The 6874-nt window shown below is 50.2% G+C and overlaps 1 protein-coding gene and 1 non-coding gene across 2 annotated transcripts in view; one reads left to right on the top strand and one right to left on the bottom strand.

Annotated features, from left to right (window-relative positions):
* Nucleotides 1-6874, bottom strand: part of LOC132835355 (myelin-oligodendrocyte glycoprotein-like) — a 315935-nt gene that overhangs the window by 193060 nt on the left and 116001 nt on the right. The gene's annotated exons all lie outside the window — the stretch shown is intronic.
* Nucleotides 4447-4519, top strand: trnae-cuc (transfer RNA glutamic acid (anticodon CUC)). The gene has a single exon. It is a non-coding gene; the product is annotated as a tRNA-Glu (tRNA).

The raw sequence follows: 6874 nt of genomic DNA, 5'->3' as shown, positions 1-6874 counted from the left end.
GATTTACATATTACTGACCCGAAACCTGCAACCCTCTCTGAATGATGAAAGACTTAATACCAATCTAAGTTTGTTCAATATATTCTTTCAGTTGCATGACACTGTGATCTTTTGCTGTAAATTCGGTTTCTTACGATCCTGCTCCACAGCTCCCTGATGAAGGAGCAGAACTCAACAGCCATTGCTTGCAAATAAACCTGTTGGACTTTAACCTGATGTTGTGAGAATTTTAATTCTATATTGTGAAGACACAGCTACAAACACTGCACTGACAAACCATAAATACCTGCAGCAGCTAAACCTGCTGTTTCAATTTGCTAAATGTCTTTCTGACACTTGATGGCACAGTCCAGACCTCACTGGGTATGGAGGTCAAAAGCACTCGTCAAAGCATCTGGCAGGAAGTGAAATTCTCTATCTATCTGCTCAAAAGAGGAAAGTCTACCTCTTTCACAACTGATGTCAGGAGGTGTTTCCCAGCTCTTGCTCAGAGATTTGACCTGTTCACAGTGAATCACAGGGGTGACTCCAAGTCGGAAGGGGCATGTACGAAGCTGAAGCACTGGTGAAGATTCCTCGCGGTTATCACGTTTGCCGCACGCGCTACAGGTCCCCGATTCGATCCTGGGTGGGAACATCGCGTTTTATCTTAAGTGTTTCCCCTCCTTCATGGACCTGGGCCAAATCTCACAGCCCCAACCCCCCTCATTCCTGATGAAGGATTCATGTTCGAAATGTCGATTCTCCCACCCCTGGGATGCTGCCTGACCGCCTGTGCTTTTCCAGCACCACGCCTTTTGACTCTGATCTCCAGCATCTGCAGTCCTCACTTTCTCCCTGTGTCATCAAGGGGCCGAAAGACATCTTGCAAAGAGAAACAGCAGGTTGAGCTGCTGCAGGTATTTGTGGTTTGTCAGTGAAGTGTGTTTGATTGGAGCTACGCCTTCACAAGATAAGGCCGTGTTTGGGCAGGTTCACAGGTTGTACCAGACTGAGATCTGGTCAATCGTTTTTTTATTCAGAGAAAAGTTAATGTTAGATCTGGGATTTGTATCCAGGTCCCAGACAGGGGCAGCAGAGAGTCAGATAACTGCAAGTTCACAGAGAGTGGACCCTGGAGAGCAGTTGCGGATGCTCTCTCCTGACCTTACAAGGGAATGGATGAGATTGGTGATGGCTCATGGGATGGGGCATCGCCTGGTGCGGCCAGAGGGTGTTACCCGTCCCTAATTGCCCCTTGAACTGAGTGGCTTGCCGGAGACGCAGAGCGATGTAGACTCAGGCTCTGAGAGTCACTCTCTCTCTCTCTCTGCATCTCTCTCTCTCTCTCTGTGGATCTGTGTGTTTGCAGTGAGTGCATGGGAAAAAATGTAATTCCCAATTCCCCCCACAGCAGTAAGAGCAAAGTCGGGAGCGACGCCCGGCTAGCTCAGTCGGTAGAGCATGAGGCTCTTAATCTCAGGGTCGTGGGTTCGACCACTTTTAAAACACACACACACTCTCTCCCATTTGGACGCGCCCTGATCTTTCACTGCTCTGAGTCAATCAGAAGGCTCAATACTCTCGGGTTCCTGGTCAAGGGCTTCTGCCTGAAACATCGACTCTCCTGCTTCTCGGATGCTGCCTGACCTGCGTTCCTTTTCCAGCACCACACACTTCCATTCTGATCACCACCATCTGCAGTCCTCACTTTCTCCTAATTACTGGCTGCAGTCTGATGCAGTGCAGCGACACACAGACTCTCTCTCTCTCTCTGCAGCCGCTCGCTTCACTGAGAGCTCCATTACCCAGTGCTGCTGCCTTTCCCATCGACACTGGGGGAGGGTCTGGGCCGTACACACAGAGGCTGCACTCTCTCACCGACACAGACTGTAACCTGCGGCTCTGTAAACCCGCCTGGGGCAGGGGAAGCGAGTCTGACTCCCCAGCACCAGGTGCCTTGGCGGGTGGGGGTGGCGGTCAGTTTTATCACAAGCTCACACTCCAGTTCGTTTATGAGTTGACAAAAAATTAAACGCACACGATCAGGAGTGAGACAAAAATCGCCAGTTCAAAGACCAGCTGCAGCTTAAAATCAGCACCCGAGACCGCTCGGCCAGTCTGACACATACTAACCCCACCCCATTCCGTGCTCAATGTTCACACGAAGGCTCAGTCCAGTCAGTGTCTGCACACACCTCTCTGTTCACACAGACTTCTATCAAAATCTCTCACTCACCCACATTCCAGCCTGTTACTTTGTCAGTCCTCCTCCGGTACAAATGTACTCAAACAATGATGCTTTGTTCCCCCTCTGTCCTGAAGGACCCCGTCTCGCCAATCAAATCTTGCAGCAGGGCTCAGTGAGACTTGAGCAATATGCTTTTCACAGCCCGGCCACTAGGGGGGCCCTACACTATTACATTGAACTGGGCACCACACTGCTCTCTCTCTCTCACAGTCTCTCTCTCTCTCACACACACACAGTCTCATACACACACAAACACAGTCTCATAACTATATCTCTGGTGCTGAAGTCTGACTGTAGGTGGCAGAAATGGTGGAGGATGATGCATTGTATTCAGAGATTGGTGAGGTGGAAGGTGCGGACAAAAGGGTTTCTATCCTTGTTGCAGTTGGAGAGGTGGGGTTCAAGGCAGAGGTGCGGGAAATGGAGGAGTTGTACTGGAGGGTATTGTTGACCTCCTGGGAGTGACAATCATGGTCCTTGAAGTAAGGGGTCATCAGGAATGTTCTGGAGTGGAATTGATTCTTCTGGGAGCAGATGCGGTGGAGGCAGAGAAATTGGGACTGATGGGTTGCAGTTTTACAGGAGGCGGGGTGGGAGTTGGTGGGTTTGAAGTGGATGCCCGCTTTGTGTCAGTCACAGGATATGGAGATGGAGAGGTCCAGGAAGTGGGAGGAAGGTGTCTGAGATAGGGGTATTTGGAAGCAATGACTTTTGACACAGACAGACTCTAATCTCACTATATAAAACCTTGTTATCTCGAGAATGTGAGTTCAAAGAAGTTCTGGGATTTACATATTACTGACCCGAAACCTGCAACCCTTTCTCAATGATGAAAGACTTAACACCAATCTAGGTTTGTTCAATATATTCTTTCAGTTGCATGACACTGATCTTTTGCTTTAAATTCTGTGTCTTGTGATCCTGCTCCACAGCTACCGGATGAAGAAGCAGAACTCAACAGCCATTGCTTCCAAATAAATCTGCTGGACTATATCCTGGTGTTGTGAGATTTTTACCTCTATCTTGTGAAGGCACAGCTACAAACACACTGCACTGACAAACCATAAATACCTGCAGCAGCTCAATCTGCTGTTTCTATTTGCAAAATATCTCTCTGACACTTTATGGCACAGCACCGACCTCACTGGGTATGGAGGTCAAATGCACTCGTCAAAGCAGCTGGGAGGAACTGAACTGCTCCATTATATCTGCCTGTGATGATTCAAAAGAGAAAAGTTTACTTCTTTCGCAACTGAAGTCAGGAAGTGTGTCCCAGCTCTTGCTCAGAGATTTGACCTGTTCACAGTGAATCACAGGGGTGACTCCAAGCCAGAAATGACATGTACAAAGATCAAGGGCTTATGAAGTTTCCATGGTGTAGTGGTTGTCATGTTCGCCTCCTCCGTGTACGGTTCCCAATTCGATCCTGGATGCTGTCATCGTGCTTTATCTTATGTTTTTCTCCTCCTTCATGGAGCTGGGCCAAATCTCACAGCCCCAACCCCCTCATTCCTGATGAAGGGTTCATGTTCGAAATGTCGATTCTCCCACTGCAGGGATGCTGCCTGACCGCCTGTGCTTTTCCAGCACCACGCCTTTTGACTCTGATCTCCAGCATCTGCAGTCCTCACTTTCTCCCTGTGTCATCAAGTGGCCGAAAGACATCTTGCAAAAGGAAACAGCAGGTTGAGTTGCTGCAGGTATTTGTGGTTTGTCAGTGCAGTGTGTTTGATTGGAGCTATACCTTCACACGATAATGTTGTGTTTGGGCAGACTCACAGTTTGTAACAGACTGAGATCTGGTCAATCGTTTTTTTTAATTCAGAGAAAAGTTAATGGTAGACCTGGGATTTGTATCCAGGTCCCAGACAGGGGCAGCAGAGAGTCAGATAACTGCAAGTTCACAGAGAGTGGACTCCTGGAGAGCAGTTGCGGATGCTCTCTCCTGACCTTACAAGGGAATGGATGAGATTGGTGATGGCTCATGGGATGGGGGCGTCGCCTGGTGCGGCCAGAGGGTGTTAGCCGTCCCTAATTGCCCCTTGAACTGAGTGGCTTGCTGGCGACACAGAGCTATGTAGACTCAGGCTCTGAGAGTCACTCTCTCTCTCTCCACATCTCTCTCTCTCTGTGGATCTGTGTGTTTGCAGTGAGTCCATGGGATAAAGGTAATTGCCAATTCCCCCCACAGCAGTAAGAGTGAACCCCGGAGGAGCGCACCGCTAGCTCAGTCGGTAGAGCGTGCGACTCTCAATCTGAGGGTCGTGGGTTCGAGCCCCACGTTGGGCGGTAGGCTCCACTTTTAAAACACACACACGCTCTCCCATTTGGACGCGCCCTGATCTTTCACTGCTCTGAGTCAATCAGGAGGCTCAATACTCTCGGGTTCATGGTGAAGGGCTTCTGCGTGAAACGTCGATTCTCCTGCTCCTCGGACGCTGCCTGACCTGCTGTGCTTTTCCAGCACCACACTCATCCACTCTGATCTCCAGCATCTGCAGTCCTCACTGTCTCCTCAATTCTCCCTGCAGTCTGATGGAGTGCAGCGACACACAGACTCTCTCTCTCTGCAGCCGCTCGCTTCACTGAGAGCTCCATAACCCAGTGCTGCTGCCTTTCCCATCGACACTGGGGGAGGGTCAGAACCGTACACACAGAGGCTGCACTCACTCACAGACACAGACTGTAACCTGCGGCTCTGTAAACCCGCCAGGGGCAGGGGAAGCGAGTCTGACTTCCCAGCAGCAGGTGCCTTGGTGGGTTGGGGGTCAGTTTTTATCACAAGCTCACACTCCAGTTCGTTTCTGAGTTTACAAAAAATTAAACGCACACAATCAGGAGTGAGACTCAAACCGTCAGTTCAAAGACAAGCTGCAGCTTAAATCAGCACCTGAGACCGCTCGGCCAGCCTGACACATACTAACCCCCCCATTTCGTGCTCAATGTTCACGAAAGCTCAGTCCAGTCAGTGTCTGCACACACCTCTCTGTTCACACAGACTTCTATCAAACTCTCTCACTCACCCACATTCCAGCTTGTTGCTTTGTCAGCACCCCGCCCCCGACCAAACTGGGCACAAATGAACACAAACAATGATGCTTTATTCCCACCTCTGGACTGAAGGACCCTGTCTCGCCAATCAGGGGTCCGGGAGACTTGAGCAATGTGCTTTTTGCAGCCAGGCCACCAAGGGGGCCCTCAACTATTACATTGAACTGGGCATCACACTTCAACTCTCTTTCTCTCTCTCTCACACACACACAGTCTCACTCACACTCACACAGTCTCATACACACACACACACTAAGGGGGTTTCTCACTCATTCAGCACTGCCTTTGCACACCTCCCACGGGCTCATGTTGCTGTCCATTCCCATTTAACCATCTCCTCAGCGAGAACCCCTCCACCCTCCTCAGCCAGCATGGACTAAATGGGCAGAATGATCTTCTGAATGAATACCAAAAGAAGGTGCGCCCCCATTGGGGAGTTTGATTAGATTAGATTAGATTTACAGTGTGGAAACAGGCCCTTCGTCCCAACAAGTCCACACCGACCCGCCGAAGCGAAACCCACCCATACCCCAACATTTACCCCTTACCTAACACTACGGGCAATTTAGCATGGCCAATTCACCTGACCCGCACATCTTTGATCTGTGGGAGGAAACCGGAGCAACCGGAGGAAACCCACGCTGACACGGGAGAACGTGCAAACTCCACACAGTCAGTCGCCTGAGTCGGGGATTGAACCCGGGTCTTCAGGCGCTGTGAGGCAGCAGAGCTAACCACTGTGCCACCGTGCCGCCCACTTTTTTTTTAGTCTTACTTTAAGAATTCCCTACAGTGTGAAACAGTCCATCAAGTCCACACTGACGCTCCAAAGAGCATCCATCCAGACACATCCCTATCCCTGTAACCCTGCATTTCCCATGGCTAACCCACCTAGCCTGCACATCCCTGGACACAAAGGCCAATTTAGCATGACCAGACCACACTAATTCTGGACTGTGGGAGGAAACCCACAGTTCAAACAGCTCATTTGGAGGAGGGTCGAGTTGGATGACAGGGTGGGAAAGACACTTTGTTCAAGTCTCCAGGAGCCCTGCTTATATGGAAAATAAAGAGCATGAAATCATGGGAAAGGGTTAAAGTATGTGGAAGTGGAGGAAGGTGTCTGAGATGGTCCACGTGACCCTGAGGCCAGGGTGCAAGGTGTTGGTGAAAAGCACAACAGGTCAGGTGGCATCTGAGGAGCAGGTGAGTCAACATTTCAAGCATTAGCTCTTCATCAGGAACGTAGTGGCCCATGGGGTCTGAGAGATAAATGGTAAGGGGAGTGGGGCTTGGGGGAGTAAGGTAGCTGAGAAAGCGATAGGTAGATGAAGTGGAAAGTGATGGTGTTAGGCCGGAGCAGTATGTGGAGCAGATAGGTGGGAAGGAAGATGGACATATAGGACAGTTCAAGAGGGCGGTGCCGAATGGAGGGTTGGATCTGGGATAAGGTGGGTGGGAGGGGAGATTTGAAAACTGTTGAAATTGACATTGATTGTGTGTGGTCAGAGGGTCCCAAGGCAGAAGATGAAGCGTTCTTCCTGCAGTCGTTGGGTGGCTGGGATTTAGCAGTGGAGAAGGCCCCGGACTTGC

This window comes from Hemiscyllium ocellatum, chromosome 44 (assembly GCF_020745735.1).
Source record: "Hemiscyllium ocellatum isolate sHemOce1 chromosome 44, sHemOce1.pat.X.cur, whole genome shotgun sequence".
Taxonomy (NCBI): domain Eukaryota; kingdom Metazoa; phylum Chordata; class Chondrichthyes; order Orectolobiformes; family Hemiscylliidae; genus Hemiscyllium; species Hemiscyllium ocellatum.
This window is presented reverse-complemented; position numbering and strand designations above follow the sequence as displayed.